We start from the raw sequence: 23,186 nt of genomic DNA, 5'->3' as shown, positions 1-23,186 counted from the left end.
AGGCAGACACTCATTACATATTTAAGAATATGAAAAACACAAGAAAGATCAAGAAGGTTAAAAGTCCAGATTTTCATTTAAACACAACACAGTCAAGCTTACAGCTTTCCTAGCGCAGTTTAACGGTCCAGATTTCACAAACCACCGTCTTGAGTCAGGTTTCTGGAAAACGCCCATTCTTGTTTAGACTTATGATCACTGCTGCTCTGATGAGCCCATATTGCTGTGGAGAGCACAGCGTAGCTAATGCTTGACCAGCATGCTGCAGTTCCACATGTAGCGATGTCGCATACAAACAGTAACAGATGCACAATCTGTCGTTAAGCTTGATCAGAGGTGTTCACTTTGTTTGAACATCTATGTAGCATGCATCTACATGTGCCAAACAAAAGACGTATACAGAAAAGAGGATGAAAGGCTAAACGTGCTCCTGCACGCTCAACAATACTCATCTCTTACAGGACAAGTGAATTCTTTCCAGTAGTGTCATGGCTGCACGGTGCCACTGCTATTTTATATTTGCCTCCTTCATTTTTAAACAATCCTTTGACTCTCTGGCTTTGATAAACTTTTGAAGGCAGCAGAAGATTACACGATTGGATTCTGAGTACTACCGACCAATCAACGATGGGGGGCGTGCGAGTCTGTACAGTGAAGATGCTCGCGATGGTTTTTCAGAATAACACAAAAGATTTGGGTTGGACACCTCTCTTGTGAGCAGCTGTCCAAAAAACATGCAGGGGACTTTTTCAAATGCATCCGTTGACGGACCGGGCGAACAGTCAGCACAGTGCTCATAAACATATCTTTTTATGATTGATTTAATTGACATAAACTAATAAAACGTATTTCTTTCGCTGGAAACTTTCTTCATGTGTAACAGGATTACATTCAACTTTTTATTTTCAGTGGGCAGCAATATGGAAAAGGCAAGAAAGGAAAATGCGGGGTTTGCAAACAGACTGTGTTGCGTCCTCGTCTGTGCTGCGTGCACCTCTCACCAGATGTGTAACACCATGCAAATACTCCACACTCCTAAAAAAGTACTGATTTTGGGCTTAACGTGAGTTTAGAAGCACTTTCTCGCAGACAAAACTCCACGGCATAATTCACTGCACCACATCTTATTTTCCGTGTGTTGTTGTCCTTCTAATTTTACACTTGATAGTGATACCAAGAACAAGACTATGTGGGGAATGCCCAAATTTTTCACGACATTCAGCATTTTTGGATTTCCTCTTAAAAGTACTGCTGGCAAACGTGACCACTGAATTTGCGTTGAGCTTGTCTGTCATGTATGTAGCATTTGAACTTTGCTAAAGCCCCTACAGTTGTTGTAAGCATCTGAGATTTTGCTTTGTCAGCGAAATTCTTGTAATTCCGGACTGAGTCCATGACGTTGGGATGAGGGCTCTGTGAAGGCCGCTGCAAAACTCCTTGACCTTCTTTTCTCTGCAGAGAGGACTTTATGCCTCTCGCTGTATGTGTGGCTCAGTGCCACGCTGCAGAACTAATTCAGTGTTGATGACTCTGATGATTTTACATGATGGAAATAATGATGTTCTCAAAAAGTTGCAAAGTACTGTCTAATCTTTTTTATTAAATTTGCTGCTCTCCCACATAATACAAGGCCTTTTTCCTCAATAGCACAGAAAGTGAAGACGTGAGACACAGACACACTGATAAACAGAGCGGCAGAAAGTATACAGGCAGAGCCAAAGAGTAAGAGAAAGTAAGAGGAGAAGTGGAGAACGGGAGAGCACTTTGCACAAAGGAGAAGGCCGGATTAAGTCATGAGTGGCAAGCGACATAGGTTGGATTTTTAAAGAATGAGATCACATCCCTTTCCCTAAACAGAAGAGGAACTCATCCTTGGTTGGACAGGACAGCCAAGCTGAGTCCCGCCACTGTCTGTCGGTCTCTCTGTATATCTGTGTGCAACAAACGGGACATCCATTACTGAGCTGAGACAGTGGCATGCAGCCCTGGTCCCGCACACAGGAGGCTCCACACATGTCAGCAAGCTGCACACTGTGGCACACAACCAGGGAGTGTGTTTGGGTGATTCTGCGTGGGGAGTATTGTGCGTGCTTGAGTGGGGCTTTTTCTTAGAGTAAGCATGCATTACATGAATTTTGATGTGTACATACACGCTGATGTGACAACTAGTCATGTTGATAAAAGCAAGCATGTAAATATATATATATATATATATATATATATATATATATTTATATGTTTTTTTTTTCATTACGTGAAAATTAAGAACATCTCTTAATAAGGTAGCTTTAAGAACTCCTCAAACACAGTGCAGGTCTCCAGTATGTTTCTGTAGGCACTACAAGCTAGTAACACACCAACTGCCATAAATTCTGACTCATTCATAGATGACTCATTTGTGAAAAACTTCCAACTTAACTGTATGCCATAGTAAGGGTTCAAGTCACTGCTAAAATGCCAATGATTCTATTAGGCATGCAGTCTCTAGGTAGACTGGTTTGTGGGTAAGTGGACTTTTAACCAAAGATCTGACTCAACAGTCACATTTACTTCACATTAATATGGAGTCTGCAACAAACTGGGCAACATCCTGTCAAAGAAAGACTTGGTAGCTGAGGCTTTGAGGATGAATATAACAGGCATTTGCCAATATGTAGCGACACAGACCAAGCTGTGATGCTAGAGGATGCCATCGCCCACGTCCTGCACACCACCCTCAGCCACACGGACAAGAAACAGGGCAACACAATAGTGCCCTGCAGACTGTTCACTAAGCATGGGTGTTGAACTTCCTCGGTGGCAGTACTCAGGTGGTGAGGGTGGGTAGATGCGTCTCTAACAGCATCACCATCAACACAGGAGCACCACAGGGGTGTGTCCTCTCGCCACTGCTCTACTGCCTCTCAGACTGCGTGGCCACTCATGGCTCCAATAGGTCTGTGAAGGTTCTCAGTCATCCAGGTCATCGTAGTCAAAGGAGCTTGCAAATTGCAAAGAAAAGCGTCTGGACTTCTTTAAGTTGCTTGAAGACATTTCACCTCTCATCCGAGAAGCTTCTTCAGTTCTAAGGTCAAATGGTGGAGAGTCCCAGATATAAACCTAGTGGGAGTTTCCCCCCACAGAGGGACAAAAGGACCCCCTGATGATCCTCTAATCGCCTGAGCCAAGGTGTGAAACTGGGTGTGGGTCCCAATCAGCCAGAGTTTCGGGTGTGTTCATTGTGAAACCTGGCCCCACCTTATCATGCGAATTCCTGAGGTCAGATGGCCCAGGATGTGAGTGGGCGTTAAGGCGTCTGGGAAGGGATCTCAAAACTGGATTATAGATGGCAGAGAGTTGGTGTCGTAAACCCCGCCTCTGTTCAAAGATGGTCGCTCACAGTGGACATAGATGCTTCTTTCACTCCTCTTTCAAACCATCTGTCCTCTCTGTCCAAAATGTGAACATTGGCATCCTCGAAAGAGTGACCTTTGACCTTTAGATGCAGATGGACTGCTGAGTCTTGTCCTGTGGAGGTGGCTCTTCTGTGTTGTGCCATGCGCTTGTGAAGTGGCTGTTTGGTCTCTCCAATGTAGAGGTCTGAGCATTCCTCGCTGCACTGTACAGCATACACCACATTGTTAAGTTTATGTTTTGGCGTTTTGTCTTTCGGGTGAACCAGTTTCTGTCTGAGTGTGTTGCTGGGTCTGAAATACACTGGGATGTCATGCTTGGAGAAAACTCTCCTGAGTTTTTCTGATACACCGGCTACATAGGGGATGACAATGTTGTTGCGTCTGTCCTTCTTATCCTCCCTCGCTGGTGTCTGGTCTTCTTTTCTGTGCCTCTTTGCTGACTTTAAGAACGCCCATTTAGGATAGCCGCACGTTTTGAGTGCTTCCTTTACATGTGTGTGTTCCTTCTTTTTCCTTCAGGCTTAGAGGGAACATGTTCTGCCCGGTGGTGTAGGGTCCTGATTACTCCAAGTTTGTGTTCCAGAGGGTGATGGGAGTCAAAGAGGAGGTACTGGTCCGTGTGTGTGGGCTTCCGGTAAACTTCGATGTTGAGGTTGCCGTTCTCTTCAATGTGCACAGCGCAGTCCAGGAAAGGCAAACAGTCGTCCTTTGTGTCTTCCCTGGTGAACTTGATGTTTTTATCCACAGCGTTAATGTGCGCAGTGAAGGATTCCACTTCTTGTGTCTTGATTTTGACCCAGGTGTCGTCCACATATCTGTACCAAGCTTCTCGGATGAGAGGTGAAACGTCTTCATGCAACTTAAAGAAGTCCAGATGCTTTTCTTTGCAAGCTCCTTTGACCATGGCTCCAATAGTTTGCTGACGACACAGTGGTGTTGGGCGCCATCTTCAACAACGATGAGGCGGCCTACATGGATGAAGTGAAGAATCTGGCATCGTGGTGCCATGATAACCACCTCCAGCTGAATGTCGGCAAGACCAAGGAGCTGGTGGTGGACTTCAGGAGTAAGCACGGAGAGCTTCTATCCTCCGTGTGTTGAATCAGGAGCTACGTATCAGGTCAGATTTCACTGCGTGTTGTACTTGTATAACTACGCACGTGACAAATAAAGAATCTTCAATCTTGAATCCTTTTCATCAAAATGAAGAATGGTATCATGACAGGCAAAATTGAGGAATTTATTGGCCAGACACGAGCCTTTTTAGAGCCATTTTTGGAAACTATATCAATAGTGGCAGGTGCAGTATTTCAAAATAAAAGCTTTAAAACAAAATCACTGTGTAGATTGCAACTACAAACAGTACAGGTCATTTAAAGTCTACATTTATTAGAACGACATATGTTAAAACTGACTAAATGTATATTCATAATATGCACATTTTGGACCCTACTATAGCTTGTTTCCTGGGGGAATTTTAATCCAAAGGATGCAGATTTACTTTTGTTACTGAAAAAGATGCAAACACTGATGCACTGGGACACAGCAGGAACGCAGGTCTAATCTCCATCTCTATCACACATGTTCGATACCTATCCATTTCAAGACTATGAACAAGCTTATTCCACAAAAGTGCAGCACACTGCCTCTATGCTGCTGTTATTTCCCACAGTGCCGACTGGCTGCTATAAAGAGATACTTTGGAGCAGGTTTAGCTTTCTCCCACACACTATCCCTCACTTCTTTCACCCTTCAGTCCACTACCCAGACCAGTCATAACTATGCACAGACATCAGGGACCAGTAGTAAACTCTGGCCTCTGTGCACAGATGGAGACGTTCTCAGTCTAAACGCTATAAAGAAAAGGAGAGTGGAGAGGACGAGTAAAGGGATGAGACGGGGGTCAAATCCAACAGAGAAATCAAAACATTTGTAGTTTATTATGGGAATTTTACTCCTTTCCTTCTCTGTGTACCCTCTTTCCAGCCTCCCTCCACCCCTCCATCACCCCTCTCCAGACTGGGCTTTCACTTTGGGGGGCCCTCAGCTTCCCTCTCGGCTGATCAGGGAGCTTTCAAGGTACCCTGATGGATGCTAATGCTGGACTCTTTCAGATCGTTTTACAGCCGGAGCCTTTGATCTGCCAGCAGGCCTCTCTCCATGGGCTGCCTGTCCTGAGAAAATGTAAATCCCCGCCTTACAGACACCTGTGAAAAAAATACAGCAGAAAGGGGTGGGGGGGGGGGGGGGGGCAGAAAAAGAAGTTACTCTAAAGAAAAGGGGGAAGAAAAGATACAGTATTGTGACATTTGGAAAAAGGGGGCATAGTTTAGATTGCAGCAGAGTAACAAAGAATGAGATGGAAATTGTGAGGAAATAAGAGTGAGCAGCAAAAAGGGGACAGAACTGCAGAGAAAAGAGTAGAGAAACCGAAACATGGCGAGCAACAAAGAAGGGAAAGAGGAATGGGGAACACAAAACAGAGGGACAGAGGGGACATGGATGGATGTAACTGAAAGAAAGGCTACAACAGCAAAAAAGAAGGAAAGTTAATCTAAAGGTCCCAGCGTGCACGACAGGGAGAGAGAAAGCCAGATAAAAACAGCGGACTCAAAGTCCGTAAATGCGGAGACAGATGGACAACATGACTTTGGGAGAAATAAAGAGAAAGACAGAAAGCGAGCTGAGCCCAGACAGACATATGAGGCACGCTGTGCAGTTCAAGGGGCGGATGTGTCTATACAGTTGAAAATTTAGGAAGGAAGAACTGAAAAAGAAAGTATGTTGAAGGGGACTCCGGTCAACAGACACCGGTGACAGCAGTGAAAGAGGCCTCCCTCATCAGCAGCAGCAGCGGCAGGGCTCTGAATAGCAGGGCTGCTGCTAGACAGCTGGGTGCAGCTGATCTTTGGAAAGACTGTGGAAGAGCGCTTGTCTTCCTCCAGCCAGCTGCTGTGTGCAGAGGCCCTCAGTGACAGCACAAGGCTCAGAATTGATTACCAGGGCTGGCAGTTCAATGGGGTGGATGGATGGAGTGCAGAGGGGTCAACTTCTCCGAGGTGGCGTGCACTGTACAGCAGCAGCAGAGCGCAGCTGCTACTTACTGTAACCTTTTCCAAGAAACAAACAAACCAAAAGAAAAATGATTATTATTGTTCTGACGCTGTCTTCTCTAAGCTTCGTCTTCCCTGCGAGACAGGCGTTTCTAGCAAGTGTGTCACAGACGAGTCTTGGTAAACAATAAGGTACAGAGGCGCCGTAAACCACACGGACACGAGCTCGTCTCGTATAGCTTTCTGTGTGAGGCTCTAGCCCTGCGTCTTGTACTGAACACTGACTTCTGTGAGACTTTCATTGTCTTATTACATTCAGGGGTCGAGATGGGAATGGGAGGTTAAATATACCCCCCCGGCGTGGCTATAGTTCTGTAGTTCGTACGGTGACCCGCACACCTCGCTGACTCGAGGCAGTCTTCCTGCTGAGCTATCAAAACAGGAACGATGTCATTCCTCTTGCAGTTCTTGGGCATAAAACCAAACCCGAGGTCCACAGTAGCAGCGGCATCCTTCTGTCTGCGTGTCTGATCAGGGCACATCCGGCCATCCTGACTTCCCTGCGACGCCACCAGGCCTGTGTGTCATAATAAAGGAAGGAAGGAAGGCCCTGCGGTCCACGAGAGGGAGGGCTTTTTGAGAAAAGGAGGGAGGAAGTCTGAAAGGGTGTCTTAGCTGGAGTCGATCCACTCCATTGGAGCCCCTCACTATAGAAGGGTTGTTTGGACAGGGACAAGGCCGAGCACAAGTGTGTGTGTGTGCACCAAGATCATCACAGAGAGGGAAAGTGTTTTGTTGTATTTATTGATGGCTCAATTCAAAACATTCAGCACATAATTCTAGCTGAGCCACAGGCCTGCTGGGGACAGAAGATGGGTGTATATGTGTGTGTGTGACTCAGTCTTTCTGACACTGAGTGAGACCACAACGGAAATGAACTGAGTCATCATTTTGACATCATTTAAGAGCACACAAAACCTCGAGTGCTGTTCATTTTTGTGCGAGAGAAGCTGCGTGAAAACAGCAGTTCTTCTACGTGTCGCTGGTGCAGCCAAGAGCATCACCTTAGCTGGAGATTTTGCTTAGTAACTCATTTCTGCAGCCACATTTACGAGACGACACAAGCCATTTCTGCAAAAGGAAAATCTAAGTGTCAAAGCGGTGGCAGAAAATTTGCAGTTGCCAGTGAAGTGCTAAAAACTGCCAGCAACAGATCTCGTCTGCTTTTGGCTTTGTTGCTGGCGAGCAGGGGAGAAGTAAGTCCATACTGGAGAACGCTTTGGAAAAGTCTTTTCCTGGTGTGAGCAGCGGGTGGCTGGGATCAATACTGCCATGCACAGAAACACACAACCGAGCACACTGCTTACCAACTGCTACAGGTGTTGTGTCCACTAGGATGGCGTAATCGGTTAGATTCCTGGAAGGAAGGGCGAGTTAAGAGCTAAATGTGGAGCAGTAATCAAGGAATGCCTGGCAGCTGCACTTGAAAAATATATACACTTGGGTTTCACCTAACAGACAAGTGCAGTAATAAAGTCTGTTACTTTATAAAATAAATAATTGAGCGGTCACTTGTTGCACGCTTGTTTCAAGCTACAGGAGAAATATTTGGCGTGTCGAGTTCGTGTGCAGCACATCTGACAGCACTCCTGCTCCATGTTTAAAAAAGCTCCTTCAGCACAGTCTGCCAGTTACAGTTAAACTTCAACCATAAATCAACACATCACTTCCTGTATTGAGTCATTATTGTTTTGTTGATTTATAATTTCAATCCTTTCTTCGGTGCATTCAGCTGATAAGACTCACAGTCGGGGCTTGAAAAGGCACACCCTCGCCTGCTCTTGTCCAGCTACTAAAAATAAGCGGTGAAGCAATGTGAAAACACTGCTCTATTTACATTCTGTTAACTTACAGCCTCTACACTGACTGTAGTGCTGAATCGGGGCTTAATGACTGAGGGGAAATTTCACTGCTTTTTCCTGGACAAAGGACACGGCGAATAACTGCAGATCCTGCAGAGAGAAAGAGGGTGAAGTGAGCTAAGAAGAACATGGCTGGAACGTGCTCTTGAAAGCATGTTTGATGTAAAAGAGGAAGAAACGGGAAAAGAGTAGGGCTGAATAGAAGAGTCCCCACAGGGCCGAGTGTGTAGATACCGTCACATCTCATTCCTTCCTAATAGCCAGAGGGAGGCGGGGACAGAGATAAGAGAGACTGCAGGCAGACTGTGGATACAAATCTCTCTAGCAGATTTATGAATGATTGGGATCAGGCGGGCACGTGGTGTGTGATGTGTACGCCCTGCTCAGACCATGCGAGCCATCACGCATCTCCTCTGATGACACTGCAGAGATAGGCGGCGAGAACACAGCAAAAGTCAAGATCACCGGTTCCATGTTCACAGAGTCCCATAAAACATCTAAAGGAAGGGGCGTGGCCAGCGCAGAAGTACTTTCATTTTACCTACCGATCAGCAGGGGGCGACTCCCCGTGGTTGCACAAATAATCCGAACTGTTTGGAAGTTCATAAGAAAAACTTCTCAAAAGAAAAACTTCTCAAAAAAAATCTGACGAGTTTGTGATTTCAGTTGCTGGTTTCAAGCTTCATTTAAAACTGTCTGAGCACTGTGTGGTTACCCTGTGAGTGTCGGGTCGTTGAACAGTCGACTAACAGTCAGTGTGTGCTATCACCCTGGCTGTGTCCATTATTTAAATACAGTCTATGCTGCTTTAGCAAAATATTGTCAGTCTGATTTATTATGAAAAATATCGATGATAATCTGATTACGTCAAACGAAAAAAAATACACTCCCTTTGAAGTGTTTCTAATATTACTGCCAACTTCATAGCTTATTGTCTTTATGCGGGAAAAACACAATAACCTGCACCGGAGCATAAAATCTGGGGATCTTTAGCAGTGAAAAGCCAAAGAATGTCTTTTAGCCATTATGGAGCTTATCTGCCTGAAGAATAAAGACAGCGGCAGCATTGTGCGAGTTCCACACTGTAAGAATATCTCCAACAATCTTGTTTTAAGCTGGAAACAATTTAGAAAGTCTTGGATGAGTAAAATAATCACATTACACAGTCTTGATTGAGGCATTTAGGGACTGATGGAGAGCAAAATGGTTTGATTCGGGTAACTGGTCACAAAACGTACTTCATGTATTTCATATTAGTGTAATGTGACAGCGGTCGTGTCATCTACAGCAAAGGTCGCCCAAAGCCAAGCACCTGATAATGAAAGAGGACTATTTTGCTACTGCTCACCCACCCCTCACCTCCCAAACCTCTAGTGAGGAAAAAGAAGTAAAAGGAGCTTGTTTGCATCTTATCTGCAGGAAATAGCATTAGCCAAAATTGTACTCTTGGGTTGGGGCTTGAAAGAGATAGCATGGCTGTGGCCATCATTAGCCTTGTCCCCCGACGTGTGGCCTGCCTCTGATCCAGAGCCAGGGCTGGGCGGGAAGGCAGAAGGTGGGCAGGAGAGGGTCGGCAGTCCTGGGTGGGCTCCGCCGCTTTGGCTTCGCTAATGGGCTGGCAAACATCAGCCCGGTATGTCGGTATGCAGGCCACCAATGTCTGTGCTGACGTCAGGGGGTTTACAAAAAACTGGCAGAGAAACAAGTAGCAGGTACCCAGCCCACCTACCCACCGACGCCCACGCCTCACCATCCCACCTCTGACTGAAGGGAACCAGCATTCAAAGCAGCGAGGCGCTTCTGCTCAGTCTGGACGACTCGCTGGGATTTCTGTGTCCATCTTTGCATGTTTTCTTCTTCTCACAGGGGGCAAAACGGTCTTTCTCAGCTCTCACATCCCACAATGCCCTGCACTGCTACCAATGAGAACTAAAACTTTTCCCAGCATTTTCCACAACGGCAGCTATTTTTCCCATGCTCTCCTTTCACAGAACCCATTTGGGGCATTGAGGCTATCAGACTGAGAGCTGAAAAAAAAGTTATCCATTCAATGGGCACAAAACACTTCACAGTATAACCACACTGTTTATAATTACATTCATTGTTCCATTAGTGTAAAAAACTGCTGTTAAACAACTGTCTCCCAGTTGACTGTACAAAGTGAAGCATTACATGATTCACGTCCTTTCAGAAACAAAGAGATGATTGCAAAGCAACATTTATAGCCTCTTTTGTGCCAGCGAGTCAGGGTTACAGGCTTGGCTGTCCTTGAGCCGAACCTACAGCCTGCTCAATAGCAGAGGCATCTCAACCTTTGCTCCCAGTCCTTTACAACATAACTATCCAGCAGCAACACAACCCAAGGCAGCAAGCACCATCGTGACCAGGACAGAGCTGAAGCAGCAGCTATCAGACACACTGCCTACTGATGGGACACTAGTGTCCTCTGTTGTACTGCAAAGACACTGTGATGTACAGTACAAAAACAGGAAGTGGAGGAAATGTATATTTTATAAGGGCTCTCTGATACTATAACAAGAGGTTCTCACAACAATAAGACGAAAGGCTGTGACACCACGACGCAGACCACTGGCCGGCTTATCAGAGGGCTGCTATTAATACCAGTGAGACTTTGTCCCCACGTCCCCTGGGGGAGAAAGATGGAGGAAGTCATCGATTCTTCCCACCATAATCTCTGGGAAGGAGAGACCTTGCCTTTTCCCTTTTGGGTGACAAGGGTTATTATTCTAAAATTTTGAAAGGGCCCACACAAGAGCTATTTCTGTGGCATTGGAGAGGCAGTTTGATCCACAGCAGCACCGACAGTCACCATTAAAGCCTCCACTTCCCAAAAATGTGGCCTGATCTCCGGGGATCATTTTATCTATTGAAAGCGCTGTTGATCTCTCCAAACACAAATTGTGTGTTGATATTATACCAACAGGAAATTGGCAACAAATCATTTGTTTAAACGCCTGAACCTAACTTTGTGTTTACTGGACAAGGTCCTCTAGTGGCAAAGGCAGGATGCCAACATTCACTAAGTTAGCAATGCTCTCTTAAAAGATTTCTTTCTCAAACCTTATGAAGATCTGGACACATATAAAAGCAAAAGTTCTCTTCTTCATTTTGCATCAGATAAAACAAAAGATTCTGCGATATTTCTCAGCGATTACGTTGAGCAAATCTGTGGTATTAATCCTGTTAACTCCTTTGTAGATGTAAGAATAGGTACGATTTTCTTTACTTCCTATCTCTTTGTTCTACTCCTTTCCACAACACTACGCATTAAAGTGAATTTAATCTACTTATCAGACTCTTGTTCACCTGCTATAATATAAATGCATCTCAAATGTCCAGTAAAACCTTCTTAATAAGCAGACGGGGGAAACTTGATCTCAAAACTAAGTGAAAGTGTGAGATATGAAATTATCATTGTAAGAGCAGCTTTATCAGAGTCAAATCATGGCTACACTTCAGGTTTCAAAGGGCGAGTGACGTCGATGACACACTAAAATGCTTGTTGTAAAGTGTGACAGCTGCCTCACCACCACACAAAGCATCTATAATGTATTTCAAGATGTTTGTCTTTCTTTCTTTGTGGAGATTAGAAATAAGCGATGCACGAGCAAATCCACACCAGGACTGTTGAAATATGTTTTGCACTCAGTTAGTATTGTATGTGTGGATGTTTTTAAACCAGAAAACTGTGCTGCAGTTGTTTTTGTAGTTTGCTCTCGTGTTAGCGTCTATGTTTAACACTATGTAAATTTCATCTGATCGGCGAAGATATGCTCTCGTTTCCTCTTTGCTAATTGTTAGGTCACATTTGTTGAGCTCAGTTTGATGATTATGTTTCTCCCAATACAGAACATCTTTATTGTTTGACTTTTGAAAATCATATAAAGCTCACATTCTCAAAACAGGCCTGTGAATGAGTGTTTCCAGGTCAGTACTTCCAAGACAAAAAGTCACCAGCACATCTAAATCTGAACAAACACACCGAGTCCTGTTCACAGATACAGAATTTCACATAAACAAACAAATAATAAATAAATTAAATAATATCAGCACAATACTATCAGTGCTGGGATAACTTACATTTTTGAGTGAATAAAAAGTAACAACATGCTCCGTAACTCCAAAACCTACACAATGTATCGAATGTGCGACTGTGACGCTGATGCAGCTCGTTTTAGCGCCGCACAGCAAAGATGAAGAATATCTTTATGTGAGCGCTGGAATGTGATAACAGGAGGCTTTCCTCACAAATACAAAAGTCTAAGGCGCTTGGAAAGAAAAGCGTCTGTACTTCTTTAAGTTGCTTGAAGTCCAGACGCTTTTCTTTCCAAGCGCCTTAGACTACGATGACCTGGATGACTGAGAACCTTCACAGACACAAATACAAAAGCAATGAGGAAAAAAATCTAAAGTGTTTCAAAATAAATATACAGTTTTTAAATTTTTTTTAAGCATTTCTTATTTTTCATTTGCAATGAGCTTTTTTCCCATTAAATTCAAAATGAGTATAAAATAGATTTATAGATTTATGTATAAACACACCATAAATATTTTTACTTCAATCAATGAAATCTAAATACCTTTTACATATTATATTATTACCTTTTAATGAGAAAGCATCCAAAGAAATATCAGTAGTGTTAAAAGCAGCTGTACATAAGGACACATGTGGGATGGTTATGAATATTCTTTTTTATTTGTGACGTTATGAATGGCAATAAGTACAGTCCATGTGAATCTGTCATGGTCCTGGGTCTTTTGACCCAGCGTTTTAAGTTTGAGTTTATTTTGTTCATTAGGTTATCTAAGTTCATTTGGTTATTAGACTCCTTGTGTTTTCTTCCCCTGTATTTAGTTTCCCTCACCCATCGTGTTTCATGCTGCGTGTCTTATGTTATCAAGTTTGTATTATCATGTCTGTCTCATGTTTCCTGTTTTATTTTGAAGGAGTCGTGTGTTCTTTGTTCATTGTATTTAGTTTCACTTCCCTTGTCCTGTCATTAGGCTCATGTCAGTCAGCTGTTCCTCCATGTGTTCCCACTTCCCCTAATCACCTCCTGTGTATTTAAGTCCTCTGTTTTCAGTGTGTGATGTCAGGTCGTCTGTTGTCCACGCCATGTTTCCCATGCTTCCAAGTTCCTTGTCTAGGTTTTTCTTATTGTTTGTTTAGATTTCCCAGTTTAGGTTTGTGTTAATTTTGCTTCAGGTTGCCTTGCCCTTTGTTTGTACCTTTTTTTTACCAGCCATATTAAACGGCTCGCTTTTTGTTAACATTCAAGTTTTGTTCCTTGGAGTCTGCATTTTGGGTCCTTTTTTCAATTCATACAGTCTGCCCTCGCCAGACTGTGACAGAATCTCTGTCTGTGGTGGGACTAAGGAAATAAACTTGTGCAGAGCAGTGCGCTGACTCCGCCCCTTTTCTTTCCATATAGTTTCAGGTTTGCTCAGCTGTGAGGATAGCAGGCAGCTGCACAGCGCTAATCCTAACAGAACACAAGTGTTCTGTTTCTGTTGCTGAGCGGCAAACCATGTGTCAAAAGTGTCGAGTCACCTGTTTATATGTTTTGAACAGTAATGTTCTGTCATCTTGGTTTCTAATTAGTTTGTCTTTAGTCGGTGCAGATGACAGAAGCCACAGCTGAGGTTAGCGAGGGCATCTCCACCTGCTGCTTCCTCAGAGAGATGGTACTCGCAGATACCGATTAGCGCATACTCCTTCAATTTAAAAAGAATAAATAAATAAATGTATAAAATAATATTTGTATTATGTATGTTATTATTTATTTATTCAATTGTTTTTTTTATCACCAGAAAGTGAAAAAAGGGCTTAAAAAATGGTGAGATGACACGTTACCATGGCAATATAATTTTACAGTACACCTATGAGTACCTCACTGTTGATACAAGAGCATCTCATGTCTATCTTTTTGCTGAAAATACTTTTTTAAATTAGCAAATTAAAAAGCAAATCAGTCATTGTGTGAAAAATGACAGAGGTAGAGAAAGCACCTAAAGCTAACATTTACAGGAATCCAAGCTTATGTGGTTTCGATGGCAGAGAAAGACACAGTAGTATCATATCATTGTGATACTGAAAATGACAGTAACAGGGTCAATAATAGATTCTCTGCTGACCTTTACCTGACTGAAAGCTGCTTCTCTTTCAGGGAATTACACACTCGCAGAGCGTCTTACGATAGACGCAGCTCAGTTAATACCATCGAAATACACCCGACCAACACATTAGTCAATTAGCTAATCAAAAGCGAAGGCAAAGTGCACGACTGCAGTGAGCGTAATCCCTGCTGCAAAGGCACAAATTAAGTTTCACGTCTATAGTGAGAGAGCGTTATGAATAAAAAGTTCCACTCCTCCCTCATATATCACTTTTTCAGAAACATCTCTGACAGAAGAAAACTACAAGCAAGAGCAGCAGAGAAGCTCCAGCAGGAGACCAGCAAGACTGGTTTCAATCAAAACAAAGCTACAAGCCCAGCATTGCTATGATCTATTGTTAACAGAGACGGTGGCATCTGGGGATAGAAGGGCCGTCCGCCGAGACCATCTACGCAGTGAGAAAAAGACCTTTTCTTTTAAAAGCATCTCCAAAACATCAAGGCGCAAACGTGCCGTCGGGCACACGATGACTGTTCATACACAGCCAATGAGTCATTTAAAACTGAATCAGTCAGGCTTAGTTTTGCCCGAGATCGAGCGAGCTGAAACGTAAAAAAGGGCACAGATGAGTAGTTGCTCACAGAAATCAGCAGCTCATTGAAATAAGGTAGTTTCCTCTTACCTGCAGTCATCTCCCGAGGCTTCCCCCTGATATGCATCTCACTGGTAGGATCCCAGTCCTAGAGGATACGATAAGTATGCTCAATGACATGTCAGAGATCTCACATTTGTACAGTGTGCAGGGATTATGCAGATTCTGAACGGTTTGACCAGATTGGAAATTCCTGTTACTAACAGTCATAAAATACACTGACGCACACTTTCCAGCGTCGCGTTTAACAGAGTTATCGTTACAGTTTAACTGACTGTGATTTCTTATGACAAAATCACAGCGCAGCATAAAACCGATGTAAAGCGAGCACTCAGGGCGGGTTAATAGTCACTCTGCTACTCTTTTTTCCAGGCCTTATCACTCATCGCAATGCCTTGGATGAGAAAAGCGGATTATTCCGCAAAGGAGCCAATTGACTTTATGCTAAGTCTCCTTCCTATCAGGTGTAATCTCCTGCTTTGCCCACAGAGATCATTTTATGTGCGTGATGCAGCGAAGCCCGAGGGCCTTTCACCACGGCGGGTCAGAGAGCTAGCTTCACTTCCGAAAGGTAATGCCCCACTCCTCCCTCCCTCCCGAGGTCCCGGAGGGCTTCATTTAATAGCCAGACGAGGTTGAATTCACCTGGAGGGGAAACCGCAAGGAGTGGGAGAGGATGATAGAAGCCAGTGAAACGCGAAGTTGTCACAACACATATTTTCTTTTTTCAAACAGAATGAACGCACTGGGAAAACAAAGCAGGTGAAAAGGAGCCAGGTTTCAATTAGATCCCTCAATCTTCCCTTATCCAGTCCTGTCTCTGAAACCCGAGCTCCCAGCCGGGCACATCAGTTACTCACTTCCTGTTAAACAAATGTAAGACAACGACAGCAGGAAACTATTCAGCTGAACCCGACTCGACTGCCTCTTTTCTGTAACTCTGATGGCATCTGATATTATTTATTAACCTTGTCGAATAACAAATCGTGCAGCTCTGAGCAGAAGCTTTGAAAGTCTGTCATCATGTCACCGCGCTTTCTCCTCTGTGTTCTTCCCTATAGGTCCATGCCAGTGTGCGCTGAAAATGCTCTGCACCATGTCCTGAAATGACAGCAGCTGCTGGGACAGGCCACACTGAGAGCAACCGAATGCTTCAGTGTGGAAAGGGGAATCTCCCACTCTGAACAATGCTCATTCACTCGTTAGTTCTATTCAAACAGCCCTCGCAGGGCCTCTTTTCTGAAGGAGGAGATAAAAACAGCTGCATTTTATCAGGGTATTAGAAAGTTACTCTTTTGTCCGCGTACCTATTTGTGCATGTGCGTGTCTTACACAATGCTAACAGTTCATCCAGGTGGTTGACAACAAAGATGCAAGTGGTGCAGGTAAAATCCCAGACCTATTCTGATTCTCTAATCTCTCTATTCTGACACACACTTTGATTTGTGAGTCAGACCAAAGCCTGAGTAAACAGCACATTGCGTAGCCACCCAAGTAAAGACCGAGAGCAACTTTCAGCCCACGTTTGTTCAGGGAGGTTCACCTATCTTTTCAACCTCAGGTTAATTGGAGGAGCAAACTCAGTTGATTGGCAGACTTCAGTGTCTTCCCCAATCCCCTTTGTGAAACGGTTCATTCGGGACTCCGTTAGGAATTCAGCCTCTCTATTTGCCGTTCACTAGCATGACTAAACAGATGTTTCTGCACAGAGGTGAGGACGCAGAGAAGCATAAATAAGTGAAAACACACAATTACAGTGCTGACAGAGATGATCCAGCTCATCAAAGATTGAATAAACATTAAGAGAACATAAGAGATTACAGAGGAGAAAGGAAAGATAAGAGAAGGAGAGAAAGGAGGCAGTTTGTAAGAGGTGCATTCAGGTAACAGGACAAAACCACAGATTCCTCTCCTGTTTTTCATGTTGAGACAGAAAGGGAAGCTTTGACTCGGTTGGCTGTTTTATGAATTTGATGAAGCATTATATTGTGCTTTATGTAGAAGAAACCTGCTTTATCTACTTTGTTCATCTTTTGACAAGACTGCTTGCAAAAGCACACGGATGGGAGGCACAGTGGTTAGCGCCATCGGCCAAAGTAAGTCTTGGGTTTCGATCCGCCGAACGGCCGAGGCTTTTGCATGTTCACCCTCGTGTCGGTTTTCTCTGGGTACTCTGACTTCCTCAGTCAGAAGACGTGCATATTGTGATAGCTGCTGAATATAAATTGGCAGCGGGTGTGAATGGTTGTCAGTCGTGCTGGTGACAGACTGGTTACCCTGTGACAGCTGGTACAGGCTCCAGCCGAGCCACAGCCCTGAATTAGACAAGTGGTCCAGATAAGCTTAACAACAACAATAATATTAATTGTTAGAATTTACTCTAATGCAAGTGATGGAATAAATCTTTTTAAATCAACCCATCCATCCATTCCCCTCTGCTTATCCTTATCAGGGAGGCTGGAACCTATCCTAGCAACCATGAGTGGAGAGGCGGGGTCCACCCTGGACAGGTCACAGCCTGATGCAGGGCGAGCACAGAGACACAGAGTCTCTGTGAGGCAACAGTGCTAATCACCGCGTCAACGTGCTGCCCTTTTTAAAATACATAAAACAAAAAATTAAACCGTCCAGAAACTGTTTCAAGCCGGACTGTTACCAAACATTATCGTAACCAAAATTAGCAAAAAACTTTATTATTTGGTCCGGAAATTATTCATAATCATGAACATCAAGCTAATAATGTTATGATTGAGAAAATGTTTTTTCCAGGTTATTATAGTTGTTTTTGTGATAGCTATCACACTCTGAGTGTAAGAACTGCAAGCATGAATTTAGTATACGTCCCTATTATTACACAAGTGTGCAGGATCGACAGAACTGTGCAGACATGTAACATCTTCTTATATATGTGTGCGTCTGAAATAAATCCTCTTTGGCCAGGTCAGTTTATGCACACTTGCATCTTACCTATACTATTGTTCACTTAATTAATCCTGATATAGTCCAGCTATGGGTCCAGTTAAGATTACATTAGGTCCATAGAACTAGGTAGAGAAGAACCTATCTATTCTTCAAGAATCAGCTAAATGCACCCGGTGCACACGTGGACCCCAACCAATCACAGCAGATGGCCCCGCCCCTCCCTGAGCCTGGTTCTGCTGGAGGTTTCTTCCTGTTAAAAGAGTTTTTCCTTCCCACTGTCACCAAGTGCTTGCTCATAGGGGCTTGTCTGCTTCTTGGGGATGTCTCCCTGTTATTGTTTGGTTTTCACCTTATAATATTAAAGTGTCTTGAGGCAGCTGTTGTTATATGATGTGACATAAATAAAGTGAATTGAATGGAAGTCATATGTAAAACTGTTGCTCACGCAGGAGGAGATGTTGTGCACAGAGCTAACTGGTTGCAGAGACGCCTCACTCTGCCTAAAATAATCAGGTGGAGGCAGAAAAGTTGTTCCTAAGAAAATCCGCCACAGTCAAAGTTTGGCCTGTGGCAGATTGGCGCCCTGTCAGTCAAAGTTAGTTACACAAACTTAATCTAAGCACCAGGTTTTATTTGAGTGCACAAGATAGAAAACAGTGTTTTCAAAACACGGCTTTATGGGTACTGTGATGAAAACACAGTGTGAGACAGGTGAAATGGATGAGACTCAACAGTAACAATCAACCCCCTCTCCCAGTGTGTACTATAAGGCTTCCTCCTGTATCTCTCCACTATGCAAATGTTTTCCTTTGTTATTGGTACTGCCACACACCAACCGCTGCAACATCAGCCACGGGCAGGTAGAGGTGATGGCACAAACTCAAGGGCATCAGCCAGGAGACCCTGTTCTTTATTTTCCCCCCACATGGTGAGCTGTTTTGTTTTTCAGTTGCTTTTGAACTTCCACTTTCACTGACTGCTTCAGTTTAACGATTAATGACTACCGAGGTAAAATATCACGGTTTGGGTTCCAAAATATGCACCTGCTCGCTGAAAAATGTTGAGCTGTAATACATTATTGAGTGATGACAAAGCACGCCTTGTGCATAAATAAGCCGCATCAGTGGTTTTGACAAAACCGATGCCTCGTGGATCAGAGTGGGATCATCTCATCTGAGGTTTGGGTTACTTAGTTTGTTGCTTTCAGCTGTTCATAGAAGTCTTTCTTCTGCGTTTATAGAAACTTTTAAAAAGTGTTTCACACATTTACACATATGACAGTATTTTTAAGAAATTAACACAACATAAAGATTTGTGATGGATTTGCCAAATGCATTTCTTCAGAGTTCTTAATCTGTTTTATTCATAAAACCCGATGTGTTATTGAACAGGAAATGAGAGCGTCACCAGCCTTCAGTTAATCAAAGGAGAGGGAGAGAGGATTAGAAACACTGGAGTCAATTTCCAATTTTCTATCTTAATGAACGCACCCCAGGAGAAATGACAAACACGTGACTGTGACATGTCCAAATAACCTAAATGACATGAAAGAAGTCATCTCCATTAAAGACCTGCACAGAGAAATGTACACATACTCAAAGATCCTTATAAAAATGCATGTGGGCACACATACATGTATCCCCACACACACATGGATATGACCAACAGTGGTGAACAGCTGCATGCTTGGTCTGGAGTGAGACCAGCCACCTCTTGGCCACAAAGGGCTGCTTGTGCCCTCAGCTTGCTAGAAACATAAAACACAAGAGATAAGACCAGACACTGTTTGCCAGAACCAGCGGACCTCCCCAAACAGGAACTGCAAGTGCAAGTGTTTAATGCGCACACACAGACACACACAGAGGACAGCGTACACATGCAAGTACACCGCATGCTCAATCACACTATAAAGATGACTTGCTTATTTGTTAAAGACCACCTCTGCTGACCTACTAGCACACATTGCTAAGATCATCTGATCACCTAACAGTACCAAACAGCATCAAAGCATCAATAAGCCCATTACACGTCCCAAATGTGACAGGTGATTTAAAGTCTTATTTTATTTGCAGCTTCAGGTACCTGCTGAGCCTGTTTGGAATATTTTTGCTGATTGTTAATAACGTTACGCATCCCTGAGGTGGTTTAAGAGATCTTTCATTATCGTTCTCATTTCTTTTATAATGCGATTCTTTTTCTCAGTTCACGATATTTACTAAAAATGAAAGTCAAACTATGAACATATTCCACATTCTTTAGAAAAAAAGAATTCATAATAAATTAGGAAATAAAGCACATCTCTACTCAACACAATAAACACCGTGGTTTAGTTGCTCGGGCGCCGGAATCAAAAATAAAAGAGTGAGCTGGCTTTTTGACTTTGTTAGATATTAGCATACATTAGCATGTGTGTTGTAACTACCAGCCGTGGTTGTGTAATAGTCACACAAGCTCACAGTTCTGTAAAACGGAGTGATAAACAAGCATCGAAATAAACTGTAAGATGATTTTCGCATAAAGTTAATAAAGGCTGTATAATATCAACCATTATATTTTAAAATAGAGCAAAGGAACAAACTCATGCTCTGTAAAAAGTCGTCTGAATATAAAAGATTGCTGTGTCCATTGTGATATCAGCCACTTATTTTTAAGTGTTTTTGCAAGATAACCACACACCAGCTGTCAAACCATTACATAAAAAAATGCTGCTGACTATGGTTACAATTATGTTAAAATGTATCCAGCAGTTGTTTTTCTAAAAGCAGGTTATTACGTCTGCTGTTAAATTAGACATTTTAACCTGACTTTCTTTAAGAAGACACAGGAAAAAAAACTTATATACACACAAAATTGCTAAATGCTCTTATGTTTCAGGCCCTGAGATTGCTGCTTGACTTGGATCTGTTGTGTCTGAAATTGTGGCAACTGTGAAGTCACAGAAACCTACTTTTACGCTCTATAATCTGTTCTATTCTATGCTGCTCGCTTTCTGCTGAGTCATGATTTGTTCAGCCACCACTTGCACACGGACACAGGGCCACACACACCATGACACAGTAGAGTCTGTGTGGCTTGGATCAAGGTCCACTCACATAGGGGGAGGAGGGAAAAACCCCTAAACGTGACTGATGTCTTTGTCCTTATCACAGCCCTTCTTCTTCTTCTCCCCTCTCTCTATCTGTCCATCCATCATTAGGCCCGTCTCCCCCTCTCTGTCACTTCCCCGTCACTGTCCGTCTGTTATCGCCACTACCGTTTACCACTCACGTATTTGTGTGCTGCCTGAATTACTGCTATCTTGTTTCTCTTTCTGTTATGCAAAACGTTTTTCATGTGAAATGTGAGAAAAAAAATGCATCAATTCAACTTGTAGGAGTTCCTTCTAAGTCAGGGGTGGGCAACTCCAGGCCTCGAGGGCCGGTGTCCCTGCAGCTTTTAGATGTGTCCTTGAACCAACACAGCTGATTTAAATGGCTAAATTAGCTCCTGCAGTTCTCCAGAGGCCTGGTAACAAACTAATCATGTGATTCAGGTGTGTTGACCCAAGGTGAGATCTAAAACCTGCAGGACACCGGCCCTTGAGGCCTGGAATTGCCCACCCCTGTTCTAAGTGCATGAATGAGCTTGATGACCTTTTGGCATCTGAAATATTTGTGTCCGTAGCATCAACAGTACAGCGTTATAAAGCCAGATGTCTGAAGAAGATGTGATGGGAGAGATGTGGACGCCAGGTGGTTTCATCAACTGTCCACAGCGACCGGTGGGCATGCTCCTATGGCTCCTCCATAAGCTCCATCAGCCACAGATCTGTTACTCAGGCAACATTATTTAAATCTAAACTATGCAAAGGAAAAAATTCAAACACACACAAAAAAACAAACAAAACCATCCCTTTAAACAAAATGTTTCATTATATGGTTGAGAATGACGCCTGGGGGGATTTTACAGAAAGGTGGAAGCTTTAACATCTGTGTACGCAAATAAGAGCGAGAGAGCGCCACGGCGTCTGAAACACCTGGGGCTCGGTCCCTTTTGGGAACAAGCTCAGTGCTCATTCCACAAAATAAGCCTATCATAGAGAACCTCACTGATATAAAGGGCAGAGCGATATGAATGGTCACACATGCTTGCAGATACAGTCATGCATGCACATAAAAATGACTGTATTTGTTCTCATAATGCAATCTGAAGCTAGTGTCCAACAGAGTCGTTTCATCTATCAGCTCACTTTATCGTCATTCATTTGAAGTCCTTTGAGAATAAAAGCTCTAAGATGTTGCATTGTGATAAAAGTTTCTTTTATCACCAAGCCGTGGTTTTTGAATGACTGAGCCAAACAACATTCACAAATATTGAGATATTTTAATCCACTGAATGCACTGACTGAGTGAGACGGACAGTGTCGCAACGTTGAAATGGCCAGAGGTTTGTTCACACGGTACCTTTAGTTTCAATTTTCAATCATTCATGAATGCGAAGGAAACTTTGGACTCTGTTAACTTTAAAAGCGAAAGTTCAGAGAGACCAAAATGGTCACAACCAGCAAATGGCACAGGGAGTGGTGCATTTATTAATTTAGTTTTAGGCGGCAACGCATAAAGCATTCAGAGACTCCTTAGTATGGAACTGCAGCTTGTTTTTATTCCTTTTCACTTTGGCCTTTAGGTGCTACTTGGTCGGGTTAAGGTTGGTCACTTACATTTAGGAAAAAAATGTCCTTTGGTTTAAAATACGCCACTTCACACGCACGCTTACTAAAAATGATGACAGTCTGTTTGAGGCAGACGGACGTCACGTGAGACGTGTCTCATGTCAGTGAGACACTAGCAAACAAACAAAACACTTTTGATGTTCTAGGAATGAAAACAGGCTGGATAATCAAATGTTAAACATTTAAGGAACTTTAAGAGAATTTTTTTTAACAAATCTGCCTTTCTTTCATTCCAGGCTGGCACAGAATTTGGGTCTAACATGAATTAACAGATCTGGGGTGGGGAACTCCTGGGTCAACACACCTGAATCAAATGATTAGTTCATTACCAGGCCTCTGGAGAACTTTAGCCATTTAAATCTGCTGTATTGGATCAAGGACACATCTAAAACC

General features: G+C 43.3%; 1 long non-coding RNA gene across 1 annotated transcript in view; it reads right to left on the bottom strand.

The window, feature by feature from the left end:
• Window positions 1-4,430: 4,430 nt before the first annotated feature.
• The window catches only part of LOC113027153 (uncharacterized), a 118,233-nt gene continuing 99,477 nt past the window's right edge, over window positions 4,431-23,186 (bottom strand). The window contains exons 3-4 of the long non-coding RNA XR_003272992.1: window positions 15,191-15,248; window positions 4,431-5,602 (exon numbers count right to left, since the gene is read on the bottom strand). This is a non-coding gene — a long non-coding RNA (uncharacterized LOC113027153). The remainder of the gene's footprint in view (window positions 5,603-15,190; window positions 15,249-23,186) is intronic.

The sequence above is a fragment of the Astatotilapia calliptera genome, chromosome 7, assembly GCF_900246225.1.
Source record: "Astatotilapia calliptera chromosome 7, fAstCal1.2, whole genome shotgun sequence".
NCBI lineage: Eukaryota > Metazoa > Chordata > Actinopteri > Cichliformes > Cichlidae > Astatotilapia > Astatotilapia calliptera.
This window is presented reverse-complemented; position numbering and strand designations above follow the sequence as displayed.